Source organism: Ahaetulla prasina, chromosome 2 (genome assembly GCF_028640845.1).
Source record: "Ahaetulla prasina isolate Xishuangbanna chromosome 2, ASM2864084v1, whole genome shotgun sequence".
Taxonomy (NCBI): domain Eukaryota; kingdom Metazoa; phylum Chordata; class Lepidosauria; order Squamata; family Colubridae; genus Ahaetulla; species Ahaetulla prasina.
Window position 1 is genome coordinate 128,364,898 of NC_080540.1, and position 24,910 is coordinate 128,389,807.

General features: G+C 40.9%; 1 protein-coding gene across 2 annotated transcripts in view; it reads left to right on the forward strand.

Annotated features, from left to right (window-relative positions):
• The first annotated feature begins 2,501 nt into the window (after positions 1–2,501).
• RHBDF2 (rhomboid 5 homolog 2) overlaps positions 2,502–24,910 on the forward strand; it is a 93,141-nt gene continuing 70,732 nt past the window's right edge. Inside the window, exon 1 of one of the 2 annotated variants that reach the window (XM_058168927.1) lies at positions 2,502–3,150. The gene's annotated coding sequence lies outside the window, so the exon portion shown is untranslated. The remainder of the gene's footprint in view (positions 3,151–24,910) is intronic. The other variant, XM_058168926.1, reaches the window with a different exon arrangement.

The window sequence follows — 24,910 nt, forward strand, 5'->3', positions numbered from 1 at the left end:
GCTTTACAGCCCTAAGTGGTTTACAGAGTCAGCATATTGCCCCCAACAATCTGTGTCCTCATTTTACTGACCTGGGAAGGCCGTGTCAATCTTGATCTGGTGAGAATTGAAGTGCTGGCAATGAATAGTGACTTACCTGCAATACTGCATTGTAATCACTGTACCACCATTGCTCCTATAAGGAGGCCTTACAACACCTGGTCAAAGAATTTTTAAAATGAGTTTTTTAAATTTTGATTTTGTGGGTGAATGGAAGACAACAATTATCTTGATTAAACTAGAACATCTAATAGAAAAGGCCCCTCCATATATGGCACTTAACCATTTATAGGACCAACTTTATGCTATGGAAACACTGGAACTCCATAGATCCTTGGAGAACACAATTTCCCATTTGTAGGAACATCTGTTTTACCCACTCCTGACTTAGGTACTCTCCCACCCCGAAGTCATTTCAAAGCAGTTTTAGATTGACAGCTTGACAGCTCCTACCCTTAAACAAAGCCCAAACAATATATCCCCCCAAAACAGCTGGGGATTTCTAGCTTATCTTTTGGTCATCTGGAGGTGAATTTATGACCTTAAACAGCATTCACAATAGTGAGACCACTTTGAAATGGCTTTTGGAACTTGGGGGAAGATGATAGTGACAGAGCCAGGACTTGTTTGACTTTTAAAGATTGTGTGTATGTGTGTGTATACACTACAGACATTTTTTTCTGCCTTTACAGGGTAGTTTTAAAATGTTAAGATATTTAGTGCTAGCTAAGTAGAAAAACTACAGAAAATGTCAAATATAATTTGTGTAAGCAAGTTAAAGTGATGTATAAAAATGATTCATCCTAAATTTATGAAAACATGGATAGTCTAGACAAACTAGGAAGTTATTTTGGGATTGTGATGTAATCATCATGATGAAAGGAACTGTAATTCTCTAGTCTATAATCTAGCTTTCCCAATTGTTCAGCTCTGGTCACTAAACTTCAAAAGGTTTTCTCAACTTTTCTCCTATGTAGAGAGTTACAATATTTATGAAAAAATTATTTTCATTTACTTTCTTTCTTTCTTTAAAAAATACAATTACAGTAACATTTGTAGTGAACGTATCTGTGATAAGAAACCAGCAAAAGAAATAGTGGGAGAACCCTTATAAGAAAAAAAGACAACTACACCCCTCTAAATTTCAGTGCCTTTTCTTGGCAAGGTTTTTTGGAAGTGGTTTGCCCTGGGTTCTTTCCTAAGGCTGAGAGAGGACTGGCCCAAAGTTACTAAGCAGAGGTGGGACCAGAGCTGAGGATCTCCCGGTTTCTAGCATGGTGCCTTAACTACCCCACAAAGTAGTAGTTCAGAAGTAAATCCTATAATAGGGTCTCCTGCTTGAGCAGGGGGTTGGACTACCTCCAAGGTCCCTTCCAGTTCTATTCTGATTGACTTGGGTAACTTGGTTAATTGTCCATATTGGGTGGCAACTACCAGTGTGCCAAATCTGGCACATGAGAAGCATGGTAGCAACCAGGAAGGCTGCCCTTCAAGCATAATTCTTTGCATATCTACTTAAAGATGAACCCAGTTGAAGTGATTCCCTTCCTCCCAATAGTCCCAAAGGTGCTTTTTTTCAAGAGGCAACTGGACGTTCTTGGTTTTTCTTTGAAGTCGTTCTGCTTTTCATCCAAGAAGCTTCTTCACCTCTGACTGGATAGTGGGAAGAAGAGCTGAAGAAGCTTCTTGGATGAGAAGTGAAATGTCTTTAAAGAAAAATCAGAAAGTTCAAACTGCCCAAGGAGCTGCAGATACAGTTCTACAGAGGAATTATTGAGTCTGTCATCTACACCTCTATAACTGTCTGGTTTGGTTCTGCAACCCAACAAGAAAGACAGAGGCTTCAGAGGATAATGAGAACTGCAGAAAAAATAATTGCTATCAACCTGCCTTCCATTGAGGACCTGTATACTGCATGAGTCAAAAAGAGGGCTGTGAAAATATTTACAGATCCCTCACATCCTGGACATAAACTGTTTCAACTCCTACCCTCAAAACAACACTATAGAGCACTGCACACCAGAACAACTGGACACAAGTTTTCCCCTGAACGCTATCACTCTGCTAAACAAATAATTCCCTCAACATTGTCAAACTATTTACTAAATTTGCACTACTATTAATCTTCTCATCATTCCTATCACCCATCTCCTCCCACTTATGACTGTATGACTGTAACTTTGTTGCTTGTATCCTTACAATTTATATTGATATTGTTTCCTGACTGCTTATTTGTATCCTATGACTATCATTAAGTGTTGTACCTTATGATTCTTGATGAACGTATCTTTTCTTTTACATACACTGAGAGCATATGCACCAAGACAAATTCCTTGTGTGTCCAATCACACTTGGCCAATAATAAAATTCTATTTTATTATTCTATTCTATTCTATTCTATTCTATTCTATTCTATTCTATTCTATTCTATTCTAATCTAATCTAATCTAATCTAATCTCTCTTGAAAAAAGCACCTTTGGGACAACCGTGACCTGGATGACTGAGGATCTCCACAGACTTCCTCCCAATAGGGCACGGCCGGAGATGCCACCCCGACGCCTCCGCTTTCGAGAAAAGGAAGTGACTTCCCCACGCCCGCGTGGGTCCTTCACCTGCCTTATCCGAGTCAGGAGTGCCCCGCCTTCTTTCCCTCCGCCTGTGGGGACGAGACTCCACCCCGCATTACTTTCCCAGGTAGAGCGCTCGACTCTTCCTGTTTAGTTGGCGCTGTGTGGCCGCGCTTTTTTGCTGCGGGCGGGAGATAAGGCAAGGAAGGGAGAGGCGCTCCGGAGTCTGGGGCGGACGATGGCTGTGACCTCGTGCATCGGTCTTCGTGGCTCCTGCTCCTCTCGCTCGGTTGCTTCCTTATTTGACAGTTAACCGCGACCCGGTTGGTTTGATCCGATCACGTTCACGCCCTCTTCGACCGGCGACTGCTGCTGCGAGCTGTGGATCTGGAGCGGGCAAACCCGGGGGTGGATCGAAAAAGAGAGGAGAGCAACTGAGTCAGAACGACTTCGCCTCGCTGTCTCCGGACCCCGCCGCCGTCTCGGCGTGAAGCGCGCCGGCAAAAGAGAAATTCACTTCTCCCGGGCGTCGGTAAAGTGTCGGTAAGTGCGGGAGCTCGGTGAGGGGCGCCTCTCTTGTTCGGTTTGCCTTCTTCCTGCCGACGATGCTGGGTTATTCGCAAGATTTCTCACGCTTACTTTCGCGAGACTCCGGCTTTACTTAGCCCACTCACTGCCTTTCGTTTGTTCTTTTCCCTGACCCGCAAGCCTGTTATCCTGTCGCCCTGTTAAACTACAACGCCCATCATCCTCATCCAGAGTGTGGGTGAAGGCTGCTCTGCGCCCCAAGCCACCCCCACCCCCACCTTCTCCCTCACAAGACTTCTGCCCATGTGCGTAATTTCGCCGCCTTTCTGGGAGAACCCGCTATTGCAGATAAGACTACAGTATTGCAACATAGGTTTTTGTTGCTTTCCTGTTCCTTGTAAGTTCAGTTCTTTAGTTCTTCTATTCCCCAACCCAGTTTTCCATCCCAGTGATTCATCTGTAGATTTTGCCGGCCGGTGTTTTTTTTTCCCCTCTTCTTTTTCCTAAGTTCTGGTAAGAATGCTGCTACTTCCAGTTGATGAAAATCGTTTGTAATGAGCTGTAAATGCTACAGTATTTACTCATCATTTACGTAATGTTGATGTCAATGGAGTTTAATTCTGTCAGAGTGCAAAGGACTCCAGACTCTTTAGGGGGTTGGTTCATTGTTTACAGATTTGACCTCAAGAGTTGTTGGTGGTTACCGAATTAGATAGATTTTCCTCCTCAACATGTCTCTAGGGAAGCTGTGCATGAATTAAATGTGTGGAAGTATGAGTGTCTTCAGGATGAGACCCACCAAAATAAGCATGGTGATTGTGGTATTAAAGACTAATTTGGATCTGCATTTGGTAATCTTGGGTACCACGTATCATACTGTTTTAGATAGGGCAGCCAACACTGGAAGTTGCTACAAGTGAAAGAACATAGTGTAGTACAGTACTTTAGGTTGTCTGGCAGTATTTTTCAAGAGAACATAGAACAAAGTCTCCACTGTATAGAGGGGATAGTGATGTAATATTTTACGGCTGCCATCCCATTGTTAAAGTGCCTATTATGTACTTCATATAGCTGTTATTTAACATTTTTGTGCTTTTAAATTTTATTTACATTATAGTTCCAACTGCCCTATCATTCAAAGGGAAATAATGCAAAAAAATTTTTTTACTAAAACTATTCAGTAAAAATATTACTAAACCTAAGGACCTCAGCTCAGAGGAAAATGCAACCTTAAATACAGGGGACATCTAGAATAATTTATATAACACCATACAACAAAATATCATCAACCATAATTGCTGGGCAAAAATATACAACCCACTTGATTCTTTGTGAATTCATAATATAGTCTGTTTTGTCATTGCCTGTTGTATTAAAATACAGTGTTAATTTGTTACACTTGGTTGATAGTGAGTTGTACAAACATAGCTTTAGAGAGGGAAATATGATATAGACCCTGATAAGCAAAAGGTTATAAATCATAAAATGTGAATTGAAACCGCTTATTTTTTCCTTCTTAAAACACTTCATACTCAAGGCTATCTGATTAAATTATCTATGGTTTATTCAGGGCTGAGAATACCAAGACCTGATTCAAGGAGATCTATATCTAAAGTAAGTTTTATTCATGATTTTAGGTAACAGGATTCTTGTTGTTGAGCAAAGGCTGGCTCTCTCATTACAGAGACGGTATTTGGTGCTCAATTACAAATGTAGTTGTTGGTACAAGCAAAGGACCACATTTTTTTCCCCAATATCCATTTTGAGAATGTGTGTAAAAGCACCTGCTTCACATGTTAAGCCGCATTCTAGTTTAGCATGATTTTGTGAACAGCGTCAATGTTATCTGCTAATTTAAGGGACTGAGTTCAATTCAAGGAAATGAGGCATTATTATTGCACCCTAGAGGAGATTGAAATATAAAAGGTATACTATAGGGCTGTAACAAGATAGGTCCATATTGCCAAAATGACAGAATTCCTGTCTTCCAGTGGAAACCGGTGTTGGAAAAATACCAAAATGAACTAATTAAAAAGAGAGAATATGGATTCAGGCAGTTCACACTTTGGGAGGAGAAAAGAGGGGATAAAACAGAGTGAACTTGTTCTGTGAGAGGTTCATAGCCCAAAGGAAGATTTTCTTTTATTATGGCCTATGACAGTGATGGTTAACCTTTTCAGCACCGAATGCTGAAACTGGAGCGCGTGCGTACCGGAGCGCCTGAACCCAGAAGAGAGCAGCTGGCCGACTTGTATGTGTGCAACGGAACCCAGAAGAGCAGCTGGCAATGATGCGCGTGCCCACAGAGAGGGCTCTGTGTGCCATCTCTGGCACGCGTGCCATAGCTTCACCATCACGGGCCTATGAGCACCACTAGACACAGAAATTATGAACTCGGTTTATACAAATTTGTGTATGAAATGGGGGACATGCGCTTTGTGTATGAAATGGGGGACTTTTATGTCACACCACTTGAAATTCCGGTATACACTTCCATCAGTGACATTAACATTCCATTCCATTTTAACATTAGAATAGCACAGCTTTATAGTCATAATGAAGGAACTGTTGTTTGGCAGTGAAAGACAAGGTTATCTGGTTAATATAAACTGCCTTCTCCCTTTTTTCCCCTTTAGAAAGATAAATGGGTAGACAGTTGCCTAGCCATGGAGAAGCCTTACAATACTAAGAAATGAATTCCTGGATTAGAAGAAAGAGATGAGAAAGCTGTTGTGCTAAAACAGGGACAACCTTTTCCTCATGCCCATCACCCTGTTGAACACCTAATTCTTGTAGCTGACAAAATACTAAGCGTTTTTTTGTCTAATGTCTGTGGGTATGTTAACCCATAAGGTGTGTCTGCGGTATGATTTTTCCCTTTTATTTTTTTACTTCCCCTTTTTTGGGCTGTACACTTTAATATTATTATATTCTGTTGCTTTGAAAGTACACTGAGTGCTTCTGTACTAGAGACAAATTCCTTGTGTGTCTAACCACAATTAGCCAAATAAATAAAGTATGATAAAGTAAGGCAGTGAGTTGATGATGATTACTTGATGACTTCTGAAGTATCATGTTTCTTCTCTTCCCATGACACAGGAAAAGCCTCAAAATGGCTTGCTGGTCAGTTTAATAGCTGATTTTAATTAGTTCCCAAAAATTCTAAATGATGGATATTGAAAGCATAATGTGGTATTAAGATTCACCAACTCATGAAATTTAGATAATATGAATTATTATTGTATTCCTGAATATGAGGTACGGGGAGAAGCTAGGGCTGGATTCGCTGGCCACATTCCCACATGCCAGTGTGGGGAGAATGATAAAGAGCCCCTTGTGTAAATCTTGACTATTCAGCAAGAATATGGCACTGATTTAAACTCAGCCCAGGGTTTCTTTTAATGTACGTTATATAACTTGGTGCAAATATCATGATATTTGCAACAATTTGCATACTGAGGTCATTAAATAAATGATGTAACTTGCTAGGGGGTGCTGTAAAATTTCATCAATTTAACTGCCTCATCCAGACTACTGACTCACCCATTACTTTAGGGCACAATTAGAATGGAAATTGGGTCTGTTAAATGTGAGGTTTGTGGCATGGGGTTCTGCTAAACTGAGGCTTTACTGTAATACAGATGTTGTATATTTTCCATCTCGGATTGTCAGGAAGCCATCTTTTGGGATTTATTTTTATGGGAATATAGGATTACAAAGAGAGAGAGAGAGAGAGAGAGAGAGAGTTTTGGGCTGGTAGGTAATCTGATCCTCAGGCTGCCCAGTCCTGCATTTTTAAATCTAGAACTTAGATATTACCATTTTTAGTAATAGATGTAAAGAAGAATATAGGACAGTCCAGGCGATAATTTTTTTCAGTCTTTAGTGAAACAGAATTGGCCCAGCAGAAAACAGGGCTATGCATGTCATATTCAACTACACAAAATATCTTAGTTTTGTAAAACATGGGCAGCATACAAATAGAGGCAGAGTAAATAGTATTTTATCCAGAAAAGATTCTAAAAGGAATGACCTGAAATAGCCATGTGGTTTAGAACCTATTTTGGGGCACAATTTGGATGGAATTTGGGTCTGTTGAATCTAGCTGTTCAGGGACTGTTTTGAACTTCAAGCTAAGCCTTGAAGATCTCTGGCATCAGAGCCATACAGATAGCAACTGTCTCAGGGATGGACACAGTTTAACTCTGGTATCATTTCCAATCATGGCTCTTCTGAAAGAACAGTTTTGCCTTGGTGTGGGGAAACCTGCTGGCTTTAGAATAATTGTGAAGATCAATGAAAGTGAAAGTAATTTGCTTTGGGATTAGTTTCGTTGAGCTATATATTTTGCCTAGGAAAAAATGATTACAGTATGCCTCTTTTAAAGAAAAAGTAGAGAAAGAAGTACTCAACCCTAACAAGGAGTTTCATCCTGCTCACTCTCTCAGTATAAAAGTATGTTTGGTATTATAAATGTTTTTTTTTTTACAACACTAAAATATATTCTTCAGAATTAAGCTTACTCTCTATGGTCTCTTCGACCTTTGCCTTTTGTTCTCACAATAGGAATTGGTGTTAGATGATCGTCATACATTTGCAGTAATGTCTTAAGAATGTCAAGGTGGAATCTAACTTGTGATTGTGACTAAAAAATCAAAAGGCGTTACAAATTCCAGACTGATAACAAATGTTTGATATTGTCTGGCATCAGTTATCTAAACTCACCTTTGGATCAAAAGCTGAGACGTGGTGGCTCAGTGCCTAAGACGCTGAGCTTGTCGATTGAAAGGTAGAGAGTTCAGCGGTTCAAATCCCTACTGCTGCGTAACGGGGTGAGCTTCCGTTACTTGTCCCAGCTTCTGCCAACCTAGCATTTCGAAAGCATGTAAAAAATGTAACTAGAAAAATAGGGACCACCTTCGGTGGGAAGGTAACAGCGTTCTGTGCACCTTTGGCGTTTAGTCATGCTGGCCACATGACCACGGAGACGTCTTCAGACAACGCTGGCTCTTCGGCTTTGAAACAGAGATGAGCACCGCCCCCTAGAGTTGGGAAAAATTAGCACATATGTGTGAGGGGAACCTTTACCTTTACCTTGGATCAAAACATTTGGAATTTCCTGATCAGAAAGTCTTCATGTCTCTGTGTCTCTCTAATAGGTAGGGCTTTCAAATCTGGGGTACCAGAAACGAGACAATTGTGAAGACATCTTGAAGACACAAGGCATGTTTTTTCTATCTCTCTGTTGTCATGTAGTAGCGGTTTGGATCAGATCTGGTACTGTCATTACAGCTCCCTCCTCCCCCCCCCACCCAGGCACCTTGAAGAAAGAAAAGGGAAGGCAGTTTGGTCATTCCTTCTTTTTCCTCCAACATCACTTGTAATGGTGTTTTGAAGGGTTCTTGGTCTATCCAAGTTAGCGCTCTGGTGATGTAGGGAGCCACCAGGGGCAAAGCTGCTTTCCAAGGTTTTCCTTCTTCCAGTGCCGTTCGGGAGGCATTCAGTGTGGCCTGGCAAAGAATTATCACTAGCTATAAAAGTCCTCGGCTGCAGATATGGGCAAGATAGGTCAAAGGAACTTTTTTGTTTGTTTGTGTGGCAGCTGAAGAATTTATTTTAAAGCTAAAGCAGTTGCAGAATTTCATCAGATAAATTGCTCCAGCTCTGCTTCTAACAAGCAAATGTTTTCCATTTTACATGTGCAAAGATTTCCTGTTTCTTTCTCTTTTCACTCCCTAGGAAGGGAATCTCTTTACTTTGGGTTGTTCTAATTGACACAATTGACCCTTCAGTAGAACTATTGACTATTCATCGGGTTAGTTTGTTGTAAAATGGAAAGCGTACCAAAGAGATGGTGTAAAAAACAAAACAAAATGTGAGGTGTATTTTCTCCGAAATATTTTTGCTAGCTCCTCTCAGTCTTTTTTTGAAGGGTTTTTTCTTTCTGTGATGTTAAAAGTGTTGTAGACAGTATCTTTTGTGAAACAAAGGTCACATCCTTTGCCATATTTTCCTCCTATTGCAAAGCTGAGACAGGAAATGTTATCTTCAATCTTGCTAACCCCCACAACATTCCCACATCTGTAGTTTGTGTTGCTTTAATGCTCAATATACTAAGGCACAGTTTCCCAATTATGGCAATTTCCAATTCTGTGAACTTCGAATCTCAGAATTCCACAGCCTGCATGGCCATGGATGAAAATTCTGGGAGTTGGAAGTCCGCAAGTTAGGAAGCCCTGTAAGGTTTCTGATTATTTATGCAACCTGAAATTCCCATTCTATCCTGTGACAAGCCTCTTCCAGATGGCATGCATAATGCACTGGTTAATCTTTCAGTAGCACTATGGTTTTATTTCATTACTTGTAGAAAGTTAATATTTCAATTTTTTGCATGATATTTAGTGGTTGAGCACAGGGGTGAAATGTAAAATTTGTTACTACCGGTTCTGTGGGCGTGGCTTGGGGGGGGTAATGTGACTCAGTGGGTATAACCAACTTTTTTTTTACTTTTAAAAGCATTTTTTCTACAACCTCTTCAGGCGAAGAGGTTGTAAAAAAATGCTTTTAAAAGCCTCTGATGATCATGCAACTCAGCTGCGATCGCCAGAGGAACCTTTTAAAATCATTTTTTTTACAGGCTCTTCGGCCGAAGAGGTTGTAGAAAAAATGCTTTTACAAGGTTCTGAAGATCCCAGCTGAGCTGCGTGATCATCAGAGGCTTTTTTTTAACTTTTAAAAGCATTTTTTCAGCCGAAAAAAATGCTTTTAAAAGTAAAAAAAATCAACCTTTGATGATTGCACGGCTCAGCTGGGCAGGGGGGGGGCAGGGATTTTTGCTACCGATTCTCCAAACCACCCGCTGCCATCGCTACCGGATCGGGCGAGCTGGTCCAAACCGGGAGCATTTCACCCCTGGTTGAGCAGCAGAATTGCAGCCATTTCTGAAGAGCTGAGATTCACAAAACCAAATTTATGTAGGGTTTGATGTGGGATCTTTTAGGTTACCCAAAAAAACACTATGGCAGGAAAACAACTAAAGATCCAGAGCTTTCTGGAGTGCAGCAGCACTCCCTGCATGCTACAAACATGCCATGTCTTTTCAAGGACATTTTTAAATACATGTAATAAATTAGTGGTGGGCTAATCAGTTTCAGGGCTTCATACTCTAGGTCAGGGGTGTCAAACTCACATCGTCATGACATCACATGACGTATCATGACTTTCCCCCCTTCGCAAACAAGACGTGGGCATGACTAGTGCATGACGCATCCGGGCTGCAAGTTTGACACCCTGCTCTAGGTTGACTGATCAACCAGGGTTTTTTTAAGCTGGGCCTCTAGTCTCAGGATTGTAGAACAGGTGCTGAACCCATAGCCTAGATCAGGGATGTCAAACTTAATTTCATTGAGGGCTGCATCAGGGCTGTGGTTGACCTCGGGGGGAGGCGGCCAGCCAGGTGTGGCCAACCAGGTGGGCGTGGCCAGCTTGATACCACTCCCCAAACTGCTGGCATGTTTCCCCTTTGCATTGGGTAGACCAGGCTGAAGCTACGATGGCCTGATCTTTCCCATTTGCATTGGGTAGATCAGGACGGCCATGCAGGCTTTGAGTTTGATACCCCTGCCCTAGATGGAAGGACCATGGCAGAGGCATAGCACACATCTGCCAGACCAATGGAGATGGATGAATATCCAGTCTTGATACATCATCTCTGTTGTGACCCAGGTTCCTGGACCCGGACTCCTGGACTCGGATGATTCAGAAAGTGAGGGAGAAGACCTGGCAAGGCCTGCTTCTCTTGGGCCCTCTCCCTCCCTGGCACCCACCCAAAGGGAGGAGGAGGGGCCGGCAAGGCCTGATTCTCCCGGGCCTTCTTCTGATTTGGCAACGCCCCAAGAACAGTTTTGGAGTGATGCAAGATTGCGCAGACATGACTGGCGCACGCAGCAGAGGAAGCGTTGGGACAAAGCCAAAGAATGATGGTCATGCAGTGACATCTGCAGAGACTATAAAAAGGAGGCGGAACTTCCTGGTTTTTTGTCTTGGACAAAGCAGTGAATTTGCGCGGGCAAACTGTATCAATGGAGGGAAGAATATATTCGTGAGTAATTCTGGCCTTATCTATAATTTCCTCGTTAGCTCCAGAGACTTGGCAGGCCCGTGGGTAGATGTGGCCAGAACATTTATCTATGTAAATAAATTAGAAAAGAAGGCCTTTGACTGACTCTTTGTTGGGAGTATTGGGGGAGGGAAACAGAACAATCTCAGAGTTCCTCCTCCATATGCCATGAATTGCTTGGAAGTCCACATAGAAAATGTTGAGCCAGGATAAGAAGGAAAACACCACTTGCAGCACCTGAAGTCATCTTTGGATGGTCTTAGTGGCAGGGTGATGATGAGGTATAGGAGCTGGCATGAGGACACATCATCAGTCCTTTGCGATCAAGGAACAGATTCCACAAAGATGATAGAACTATATTTTTGCAGGTTATAATAACAGGATCTTGAAAACCTGAACATTTCTGTTCCTGTCTCTTATACCAAGGGTCTCCAACCCCTGAGCTGTGACCCACTACCAGACTGTGGCCCATTCAGACCAGGCCTTGTGAGCAGTTGGCCAACACTCATGCATGTACATGTACAGTGTCAGGTTCCAAATAATGCAGTAATGTCAAGTGCACAGCTTGACTCATGCAAGAGGGAGGTCAGTGCGTACACACATGCATAGCTCAACTTGCACGAATGGTGGGCTGGCACGCGCACAGCTCAATTCGTATGAGCAGCGAGCTGGCACAGACGTGCAAGCCCACTACTTGTGGGGGAAGCCCCCTATCCTCATTGGGCTGTCAAACCATAAAGGTTGGGAACTGTTGTCTTATATTAAAGAGAATCAAGGCATGGCACTTTGCATTTCTTCCAGATTTTTTCCTCTCTTTCATGGCTAAGCTTTCTTCAAAGCTATCTCTGTGCTCTTCTTCACTCTATTTCCTCAGGAAAAAATAGCAGAGTCTAGTTTGAGGCAAGTTAGCACTGTATATATGGCCATAGAAATGTCAGGGATAGAACAGTAGGGCAGGTTTCATTCCAACCATATTCTTGGTAGCTGATTTATGTTGGGAAGTGGATAGGGAAAATCTGACACTGTTGTTTTCCTGAATCCCACTGTAGCTTTCAGAGCTATTACAGTAGTTTTAATAACTTTCCAGGAGATTTTTTCAGCGTTTGAGGCATACTGTCGTTTTACATTGACTTCAATCCTATTTGGAGGAGTTCTGAAGCTGGTGCCAAGGAACAGCCATTGCATGGTTTCTTAGCTTTGGAAGTCCTCTATCTTACCTATATTTTGAGTGCCTACATGGAACCATTGACTGAAATAATCAGACATTAGACATCAAGGAATGGATAAAGTGTTATCAATATGGGGATAGCCTATAGCTTCTTCTCTAGTATTACAAAGGTAGTAGAAACTCTGAATCGGGATTTGGAAGCAGCTTGGGGGGAGGGTGAAGAGAAAGAAGCTGGAATTTAATCTGAAGGATAGAAGAGTTGATAGAAAAATCTGCTGACTGGATCAGTGGTGGATTTCACTTACCTTTGCTATTGGTTTGCTTGCATGCGCAGAGCGTATTTGATGACACCTGGGCGGGTGGGCAGAGTCTCCTGCCGCCGCTACCGGTTATCCCGAACTAGGGTGAACCAGTAGCAGCCCACCACTGGACTGGATGGAGATGTACATGTTTCTCTGGATTTAGTGACACTCCTTTTCAAGAGCATGAACTCTGTGCTTTTCATAGAAGCCATGTGGCCAACATGGCTTTTAACAACATAATCTGATCTCTTAGTTTAAACCTTATGTGGAGAAATCTTGATACCATATGTCAGGGATGGCTAACCTTTTTCTCATCATGTGCTGAAAGCACACGTGCACGACATTGCACATGTGTGTCAGGACCCATAATGCAATGTGCGCTCCTGTGCATTCATGCATCATCCCTGCCACGCCCCCGCGCATGAGCACACCCACACCATTTTCCCGCACATGCACACATGACCTTCCCACCTCCTGTTTTGGCCTACCGGCAGCCTTCTGAGCCTAAAAACAGGCTATGGGGGGCACACTGCACCCCCCATGCCCTATTTTGGGCCTAGCAGGCCTTCCTGGAGCCTCCTGGGTCCAAAAACGGGCCGTGTGGGGGGCTCTGCACCCCCCCCGCCCCTTCACATGTACATGCATCTCCCACATGCACCCTGCCCCCCGCGCATCCCAAAAATCAGCTGGCCAGCGGGAGGCATAAGCGCGCAGGTGTGGTGGAGCTGAGCTGGATGACGGCTGGATGCCCGCAGAGAGGGCTCTGTGAGCCAGCTGTGGCACGCATGCCATAGGTTCGTCATCATGGCCGTATGTCATAACTAAATATTTGACTATTATAATATGATTGTCCAGAACTATATTTAGAACGGAATCTACAACCAAAACACTTGTTGAACACAGGTGTTTGTTTATGTATTCTAGACCAAATAGGTTCTAATTATCTTCCAAACTCTTAGATGATTTTGTGCTGTTTACCTCAAGGGTAGAATAGAATAGAATAGAATAGAATAGAATAGAATAGAATAGAATAGAATAGAATAGAATAGAATAGAATAGAATAGAATTTATTGGCCAAGTGTGGTTGGACATACAAGGAATTTGTCTTGGTGCATATGCTCTCAGTGTACATAAAAGAAAAGATACCTTCATCAAGGTACAACATTATATATAAAACATTATAATACAAGGTATAACAAGGTAGTCTAATCTACAAGAGCCTGCCTGAGCTTTAGGATCAATATCTGAGTGCTGTTGCATGTGTATACCTTATCTAGTTTCCCAATAATTAGGAACATTTTGAAGACTTGCTTATTTCTGGATACATTTGATTCGGTTTCCTGCAGAGAAAGGCTAATCTATTATTTATAATAGAAGCTGCATTTCAGCAAATAGTATAAATCAGTCAATCTTGATTATACTTCAGTACAACTTTCACTGTAATCAGTATAATGACTAAGTTCTTGCTCTTAGAAATGATCTTTGGAAAGGTTTGTAAATAAGTGGTAGAGTAAATGCTTTGCATGAAATAAATCCTGAGTTTCAAGGTCCCTGGTATCGCTTAAGCAGAGATAACAATGCTACTTTAGTCTGAAACATTGAGATCTGCAGTTCAGATCTGGTTTCATCTATTATGGGAGGATGGGGTTTTTTAGAGTCACAATGACATCATTTGCATTTGCCTACTATTCTGTATCTTTTCTTTTCCGTAGCCAAAAAAAAAAAAAAATATCCAGCAAGGAATGAAAACTGGATTCACTGACCAATGATCAGAAGCTCACCTGTTGTAACCTAGGCCCAAGTAGTTATTACTAGACAAAATCAGTCCTAAACAAACATATTTTATTAGAACAGCCGAGAATTACTTCATTCTCAGCTTAGTTCAAATTAAGTCCAAAACAAAGTCTTTCGGCCTTATCACAAACCTTTGTCTTCTTTGGCACCCTGCCAAAGGCTTTTCTGAACCATGAGGTTCAGAAACAGGAGACAAGAAGCAAATGTAGCAAACGTTGCTTTTTTTTGCTTTAGCTGCTCTTACCTTCTGGCAGCTCTTCACATGCGTCCACTAGGAACAGGCTCCTCTTGTTTCTCTGCTGTCCGCCTCTAGAGGCTCCGGAGTCTGTGCATCGCTCCCAGATGGCCCTGGCCTCATCTCTGCCTCCGACGCAGAGCCCTCGTCCGGGCCTTCCCTGGCTCATTGTTCTCCCCAGCATCCTCACTGCCTGACTCTGCTGCCAGCTCCTCAGGCTGCTTGCAGACCACAACTCCTCTATTTGAAAACACTGTTTCACTTATCCTTGCCTTTCCATAAGTTGATTCCCATTTTCTTATTTTTAATAAATTAAAAACATGGTAGTACGATGTGTATCTTCCTAATATATATAAAAAAAGAAACCAATCAGCCTGGTAATTAGAACTGCAGAAAAAATAATTGCTACCAACCTGCCTTCCATTGAGGACCTGTATACTGCATGAATCAAGAAGAGGGCCATGAAAATATTTACAAATCCCTCACATCCTGGACGTAAACTGTTTCAACTCCTACCCTCAAAACGACGCTATAGAGCACTGCACACCAGAACAACTAGACACAAGAACAGTTTTTTCCCGAAGGCCATCACTCTGCTAAACAAATAATTGGGTCCTTGAGTGGCTCAGACTGCTAAGACAGTCTGTTATTAACACAGCTGCTTGCAATTACTGCAGGTTCAAGTCCACCAGGCCCAAGGTCGACTCAGCCTTCCATCCTTTATAAGGTAGGTAAAATGAGGACCCAGATTGTTGGGGGCAATGTTGACTTTGTATATAATATACAAATGGATGAAGACTATTGCTTGACATAGTGTAAGCCGCCCTGAGTCTTCAGAGAAGGGCGGGATATAAATGCAAATTAAAAAAAATTTAAAAAAATAATTCCCTCAACACTGTCAGACTATTTACTGAATCTGCATTACTATTAATCTTCTCATCGTTCCCATCACCAATCTCTTTCCACTTATGACTATATGACTGTAACTTTGTTGCTGGCAATCCTTATGATCTACATTGATATATTGACCATCAATTGTGTTGTAAATGTTGTACCTTGATGAACGTATCTTTTCTTTTATGTACACTGAGAGCATATGCACCAAGACAAATTCCTTGTGTGTCCAATCACTCTTGGCCAATAAATTATTCTATTCTATTCTATTCTATTCTATTCTATTCTATTCTATTCTAAAGAAATCCATCATTAGAATTTTTTTAACATCCAGTCCACCACCCTGAAATTTACTGTGAATGACAGACTGTGAGTAACAGAAAATAATTCATGGCCTTTTTCTGTGTGACGTCCCTTCAAGTTCAGGTAGTCCTCGATTTGCAGCCATTTGTTTATGACGGTGTTGAAAAAAGTTACAACCGGTGCTCGCACTTATAACGGTCATAGAATCCCCATGGTCACAGGATCAAAAATCAGATGTTTGGCCACAGGCATGTATTTACACTGCATGCAGCATCCCCAGGTCACATCACCCTTTGTAACCTTCCCAGCTGTCTTGCGACAAGCAAAGTCAATAGGGGATGCTAGAGTTGCTTAACAACATGGTTCATTTAACAGCCACAGTGATTCGCTGAACATTCTTAGAAAAACTTGCCTCCAGAAGTTGTAAATGCTCCAACACTGGAAGTTTTTAAGAAGAGATTGGGCAACTATTTGTCTGAAATGGTATACAGCAGGGGTTTCCAACCTTGGCAACTTTAAGCCTGGCGGACTTCAACTCCCAAAGCCAGCCAGCTTTGCTGGCTGAGGAATTCTGGGAGTTGAAGTCCGCCAGGCTTAAAGTTGCGAAGATTGGAGACCCCTGGTATAGAGTTTACGCCCTGAGCAGGGGTTTGGACTAGAAGACCTCCAAGGTCCCTTCCTGTTATTCTATTCTATTCTAAAATTGGGTGCAATTCACTTAATTATCATCTCACTTAGCAACAAAAGTTCTGTTCCCAACTGTGATTGTAAATTGAGGACTACCTGTATTTGAATGCGGACATCACCTAATATGCTAAACGAGTGAATAAAATTAAGCACCACTGTGAATCTTATGTTTGGGCCTATACCATGCTGCAAAGGCAACAAAAGCCAACATTTTTCTACCCTCACCAAGTCAGTGGAATTCTGCCTAGTGGAACTCTTTCAGGTGACCTATGGTCTTTAGGGAAGGATCAGGCAAAAGAGCTTTCTTCGGGTTGCTGTGACAGGTGTGCAAGATATTTTGGTGGTAAGAGGATTCACATTTGTATGGGCTTTAATTTTATTGTATGTAAGTTGCCCAGCATTTCCACAAAGCTGGTTGGATATAAATATGGTTAAAACAAATGTAAACTTGAATGAATAAAACTTATTCCTGTAATGTCCTATCTTTAATAAATGCCCCGTATTATGAATTAACATGATAACCTTATTGATAAATAAGCTAAGGCAATGACTGGATTTCCCCAACATGCTGAATTCTGGGAGTCCACAAGTCTTAAAGGAGCCAAGTTTGCAGACCCCTGCCCTAGCCTAACCTAACATGATGTGTGAACCAAGCTGAAGAGAGTCATTTGACTCTCTTACCCCCCTTGTCAGTGTCTTTGAAAACTAAACAAACTCAGTTCGCTCAATTACTATTTATAGGATTTTCAATAAAACAGAAAATGGTAGTTAACACTATACCTCTGTTTAAATGATTACACTTCAGCTGTGAAGGCTTTATTTTAATGTCTCATTATCAGTCCAAGACTCAAACTTGATTTTCTCGTCATCAGAAAGAAACCCTTATGCATGACATTTCTTTAAGAGCTGAAGTATCTTTATCAGGATGGATGTATCTGAAAAATGTTTAGTTTAGCTGAATAGGCTGAGTTTAAAGAATTTTTCCAAACCTGAGAGCCTGCTAAAGACGTCATCTTCTAAAATTTCCTAGTCTTCCTGGCCATTTTTGAGAATTCTGAAAGTTAAAAGTCCACTAACCTATAGGGCAGGGGTCTCTAACCTTAGCAACTTTAAGCCTGGAGGACTTCCAACTCCCAGAATCCACCAGCCAGCAAAGTTGCCAAGGTTGGAGACCCCTGCTAGAGGGGACAAATACTGAAGAAGAACATTGGGAAGTAAATCTGTAATTTCATGTGTTGAAGACTACTTCACAACTGCAGTTTTAACCATGGGGGTAACTGAAACATAGCATGTACTGTAATTGTTTTTCATTGATTTTCTCCAGTGGTGGGATTCAAATAATTTAACAACCGGTTCTCTGCCCTAATGACCAGCTGGGTAGGCATGGCTCAGTGGTCATGTGACCGTGTGGGCGTGGCCAACTCAACATTACAGCTTCGCCTAAGCTGTTACAATGTAATAAAGGTTAACCCGAGAGGCAGTTTCCATAAGCAGGGCAATAAAGTTTAGGCTAGAAATAACACCAGAATGTTTCCTTCCTGCCTTCCTTACAGGATTAGCTCTGTAAAGTGGGGGGGGGAAACAAAATAAGATTTCTTCCAATAACCGGTTCTCCAAACTGCTTAGAAAGATAACAACCGGTTCTCCTGAATAGGTGCGAACTGGCTGAATCCCACCACTGATTTTCTCCCACTAAAATTCAGGCTTGGGGGGAAAAAAACCAGAAAACAAGGGCTTCAGTCATACAGGGAATGCTTGCATTGTATATCCCAATCTCTGTATAACCTCATCGCAGCCTTTGCAATTCCCCAAGATGCCTTTTTTATTGTGGCCAAATTTCTGGAGGTTGAACAGTTTCCTTTTGATCTGCAGGAAATAAAGAATTATGATGAAAAATTAATCTGTTAGCTGTTAGTTATGCTGAAGTGCCTATGCTTGGCAAGGCTTTGACCTACTTATCAGTCAAGGCTGTTTTGCCCCTCCCAGACTATGAAAATAATCATGTATTGGTTGACTGTTGGTGGTTAAATGACAATAACAGAAGAATCATTTTTTTGGTCTTTATGCTAAGTCTATTTTATTTTTTACCCCTTTAAGAAAAAGGTCACCTGACTTGTAATCTACTTTTGTAATACGTGTATTATTGCTGTATTCTATATAAGATTTTTAAACAACAAGAACTTCTAGAACAATGTTTTGCAGATTAGTGCATTTATTAGCCTGCAATATACAGTAAGTTTATTATTATTAAACATGGAACTCAGTCAACTGAACCTTTAAAAATGTATCACAAATATCATTGACTGGTGCTGATGGTTGATACAGGTTGCTGCCAGCATCGTAGGTATCAATCAAGTATCTTCTTAAAGTGTATGACGTTCCGAGTTTTTTTGCAGTTCCACTGGTGTTATTGCAGAAAGCTGCAATTTCTTTATGTATTTTGTAAAATTCTTGGACATGGTGCCCCAATGACAGTGGGTATTATTGTTACATGTTTCATCTATAATCATGTAGGCCAGGTTGCGATATATCATGATTTTTTCCCAGTTCTTTTTCTTTGACTCTGGCGTCTCCTGGTACAGTGATATTAATAAATTGTATGCTTTGGTTTTCAATAACTGTGATATCTGGCGTGTTGTGTTCCAAATGACGATCTGTCTGCATTCAAAAGTCCCACAAGATCTTTGCCCTCTCATCTTCGACAACTTTTTCCACTATAGGTTCCCATGACTTTTCAGACCCAGATAAGTCACATTTTTTACTTCATGACCAGTAGATTAATTTAGGAACTTGGTCATATCTAGCTTTGTAATCAGTTTGCATGATTTTGCTGCACTTCGCATATTAAAATGTGAAGCAGTTTCAACTTTGTCATTGCAAAGTTTGCAGTTTGTCAGTGGATTTTTGTATCTTCGCTTTCATGGCTTTAGTTTGTTCTTGAGCAGCTATTATTATGATTATGATTATTATGATTATTATTATGCTTTATATCAGTGGTTGTCAACCTGGTCCTTACCGCCCACTATTGGGCGTTCCAACTTTCATGGTGGGTGGTAGGGGTTTTGTCCGATACTGAAGCACTTTCTTTTTTTTTTTTACTTTAATTGACTTTTTAAAAAAATTTCATAGCATTATTTTGAATTAGGTTTTCATAAAATTCCCCGTGACAATTTAAATTTCTGAAAATATACTATTTGTATCGCCCGCGCATAAGTTTAGTTCACGTTACGTAAGTGAAACTAAATGGCGCTATAGTGCGACCGCAAACAAAAGAGCCTTCTCCCAGAATGATGATGTCAAACTATTTAATACCACTAATAATACTTCTACCCTTCAAGAAGATCTCGACTTAATTTCCGATTGGTCTAAAACTTGGCAACTCCAAATCTCAACCAGCAAATGCTCAGTCTTACATATTGGAAAAAAGAACCCTAACATCAAGTACAAACTTAATGGACATTATCTAACTGACGACCCTCACCCTGTCAAAGATCTTGGAGTTCTCATATCAAATGACCTTAATGCCAAAGCCCACTGCAACTACATAGCAAAAAAAGCCCTAAGAGTTGTAAACCTAATTCTACGCAGCTTCTTTTCTAAAAACTCTACACTACTAACCAGAGCATACAAAACATTTGCCAGACCTATTCTTGAATACAGCTCATCCGTCTGGAACCCATACCTCATCTCTGACATAAATACAATAGAACGAGTCCAGAAATATTTCACTAGAAGAGTTCTTCACTCCTCCGAAAACAACAAAATACCTTATACCAACAGACTTGAAATCCTGGGATTAGAAAACTTACAACTCCGTCGACTCCGACATGACCTGTGTTTAACACACAAAATCATCTATAGCAATATCCTTCCTATAAAAGACTACTTCAGCTTCAATTGCAATATTACAAGAGCAAAAAATAGATTCAAGCTAAATGTCAACTGCTTCAAACTTGATTGCAGAAAATATGACTTCTGTAACAGAGTTGTTAATGCTTGGAACTCACTACCTGACTCCATAGTCTCTACTCAAAATCCCAAAATCTTAACCAAAAACTGTCTACTATTGACCTCACCCCATTCCTAAGAGGACTATAAGGGGCGTGCATAAGAGCACAATAGTGCCTACCGTTCCTGTCCTATTGTTCCCTTCATTATATCAAATTAATATAGTTGATGCATATTTTTTTACTTATATATTTTCCTCAATACATGTTGTTTTATCTATGACAATTGTTTGTGTATACTGTTGTGACAAAATAAAATTGGAAAAAAATGGAAAGAATAGCTCGTGCATTTCCCCCCACACCACCCAGCTGTAACAGACAAGCAGAGCTGGTAGCTGGCGCCCCCCCCCAAACCCAATCCACGATTCACGAGAGGCATGCGCAGACGATGATACACGGCGCATTACTGTGGAACCGGTGGGTGGTTAGAAAATTTTACTACTAACAGAGATACAAAAGTGGGCAGTAGGTATAAAAAGGTTGACTACCCCTGCTTTACATTCTTCTGACTTTTCTGATCAGCATGCTACAAATGAATGGAAGAGTCTCTTTTTTTTTTCCTGGCTGCACAGCATTCCCTAGGAAGAATATGTTTCCTTCTCCTTTGCTATATATAAATTTCAACTTCCCCCAAGCAAATCTTAAAAGGTCTCTTTCTCATTGGAGTCATCCCAACCAACTTGATTTACGTATGGCTGCTACTTGCAGCCACGACCTTCTCTTCTCCCTCTCTGTTTATTTGTTTTTGTTTATTTATTAAATTTTCTGTCCACTCAACTCAATTGGGGTAATAGACAGAAAGAGAAAATAAAGAAAATGCCTCCTATTTTCTGTAATATAAGAAACACAAGGGCAGTTTAAAGCCACTGTCTGGTAGTCAGTCTGGACAGATTTAGGCCTTCCAAGGCATGAATTGACACCAAAGAATCTTTTAAAAATGAAAACGGTTTAGAACATACAACAATGAAGAAATATATGAATGAGTGGCTTAAAGAAAACGAGTAGGCTTCAAAAGAGGTAATGTGACCAGAAGAATAATGGGTAGCTTATCTAAAGTAGAGATTAGAGGCTAGAGATAATAAAACCTAACCAATGGTCCTAGTTATGTCTAACTGCTATCTAGCAACTTACTACATCTAGAATGTTGTGAGGGGTAAGATTTCTTCCTAAGTTCTGCAAGTGGGGTAGGATGGCCTTCCCTCCCCTCTCTTTTTTTTTTCTGCCGTAGCCAGCTGTTGCTGGGGGGGTGGGAATCAATAGACCAAACAACTCCAGAAAACTCATTCAGAACTTTCAACTTCATAGGGTTCAACCTCAACTAGTATTTCTAGAATTACTAGAAACAGAAGGATTTAGTCTATATATCAATTGCTCATGTTTTCTGAACTAACCTCTGGAAGCTTGTGTTGCTGAATATAATTACTAACTAGTACCCAGCCATACTAGTTAATAGGGTAGGGCTGGGGTGGATTGCTTTGTTTTAGGATTCATACAACTCCTTGTGGCAGATAAGGAAAAGCTATCTGCTTACTTATGTCTTTTCAAGATATAAAATATTATTTATTTATTTATTTATTTATTTATTTATTTATTTATTTATTTATTTATTTATTTATTTATTTATTTATTTATACATACAACTTATATGGCTACCCAACTCACAAAGTCACTCAATGTAACATTAAAAGCACAAAACAAAGTGGCCACAGAACATAAAAAAACCAAAGAAGTAATAATAATATGCAACATAACCAAAGACAAATTTCAGCATGTTCATTATTCTGAAACCCAGATGGGCTTATCAAAACGGGCTCACTGCCTTGGAGGAACAGGTTTTTAAAGTTTAACAGAAGGCCAACATTGTCAGGATTATCCAAAATTTTGGGTGTGGGGGAGAGAATGCTGTTCCAAAGTATAGGCATTGCAACAGAGAACTAAAACATGTCCACTCTTTTGGATCTTACTGAATGAACAGACACAATCAGCAGTAAGTGACTCTGGGCATGACCTGGCCTTTTGCCAATTAATCAGTTTAAATATTTTAATTAATCAAAAGATGCAGAAGAATTAATAACAAAGTGTCATTTTAAAAGAACTCTTCAAGAATGCTTTGATTCCCAAGTTTCCTGTAAACAAATTTAATTTTGAGATTAATTAATTAACTCATATGATTGGTTTTACATGTTCTTTAATCATATTGCTCCCCATAATTTAACAAAATTAAACTTCACTACTTTAAACTCAAACTGCATTATGCTATAACCTTTGTGGCTCTTTACTGATTATTATAAATCTAAAAAGTGAATTCAAAGCCCATAGCCTCATTCAGATGTACTTGTGCCAGCTTCGGGTTCATGTTTGCTTCATCTTTAGGGAAGATAATATTTTTGATGATGTCCTTACATCTTTCTAGCTGCTGTTGGGCTTCCTTCCCCATCTTTAATTGCTGCTTCTCATTAGCATGAGGCTCTTATTCAGTCAGAAGCCAGCTCCATCTTAGCTGTTCCAGAGATTTCAAAGAGAGCAATTAAAATGCCAGGAGTCTGTGGAAAATTGATTATTGTCAGAAGTCCATTGGCCAGTTCAATAACCATGTTGCTAGCTAGATGTTACCAAATGCAGTGGACCCAGGCTAAATAGACCTCATAATAGTGAAGCCACCTATCACAATGCATAAACTGTGGCAGTGACCTAAGGATGCCAAGTTGTAATGCTGAGCCTTTGTGGTCCCTTCGCCATTACACGCGCAGATAATGTTAGAATCGTCTGTCCCTGATTTGAAGTGTATACTAGAGTCAGGTGAAACTATGATTTGTTATTAATGCTGCTCTCAACTTCTTCAGAGGATTGGAAAGAGCAAATGTACAACTTTGGTGTCCAGAACCAAAGACTAGTACATAATCTAATGATTTGTCTGTCCGTATCATGATTATTTTTAAAAGAACTTGGTTTACCAATTGAGGTTCAGATTGAATACCATAATTAGCCAGGAGGTTGAAAAATAAATACTGTCAATTGAATTTAAGGCTGTCCAGGTGGCCATGCTATTTGTGACTCTTAATTCTTTGTTCTGTTTTCACTCACTATAGATATGACAAACTTCCTTGACAAATAGCACTTCCTGTGTGAAAATTGGCAGGCGATCTCTGGGAGAATTTGGGGCTTGTCTCTTTTTCTTCTGAAGCTACTTTCTCTTAGGAATAATCTGACAGATGTATGCTGAATGGTAACTGACAGGGAAAACCTCAGCTACAAATGAAGATGGTCCCCTTCTTGTTTTGGCTATTCCTTTCTGCCTTGGGCGTTGAATTTCTCCTTTGCAGGGACTTGCATGAAATTAGTCATTTAGAATTGCAAGATGGCTACACATTCTAAAAAGTGCTGTTCACCTTTTTGCATCAATGGTGGGTTGCCCCCGGTTCGGACCAGTTCTATTGAACTGGTAGTGAAACCTGTGGGAGGCTCTGCCCACTGACTTAAACATCATCAAAACTCTGCTGCGCGTGGGCATGATGTGAACTGGTAGTAAAGAGCCCACCCCTGTTCTCCATAGATTCTACATGTGAATGGGTTCTGTATATAACCTCTATGCCAGTTGCACATTACTTCCATAGAAACCAGTCATTGCAGTGGTAGGATTCAGCCGGTTCGCACCAGTTCAGGTGAACCAGTTGTTAAATTACCCCCTTCCCACTAAGTGGATCTTGGGCACTGCAATGGAGAAATGGGCAATGGAGTGGCCAGCGTGAGGGAAGGAGGAGGTCGCTTTCCTCCTTCTCTCATGCTGGCCGCTCCGTTTCCTGTTTCTCCATTGCAGCACAGTGCAGCCTCCAGGATCCACTTTGATACTGGGGGGGATTTAACAACCGGTTCACATAGGGTCAGGTTGGCCATCGCAGGAGGTTCATCCCGCAAGTGCGGTGGAGCTGGATGACGGGGATGGGCTATGCCTCCCATGACAGCCAACCTGACCCTGGTCAAACCAGTTGTTAAATAATTTGAATCCCACCAATGGGTGTAAAACAATACAACTTCCCCCAGGCTCTCCAAGGTTCTTTAGATAGAAGAAATCTTTAAAATGTTAGAAACTGGTATGTGTGTATTTGTCTCTTCATGTCACTGTTGACTTCTGGCAACTGCCTGAACAAGTCCCTGAAATTTTCTTGGCAATACCTTGGAAGTGGTTTGTCTATTTCCTGGGGTTGAGAGAAAATAACTGGCCCAAGATCACCCAGATGGCTTTGTGCCTAAAGTGGGACTAGGAAC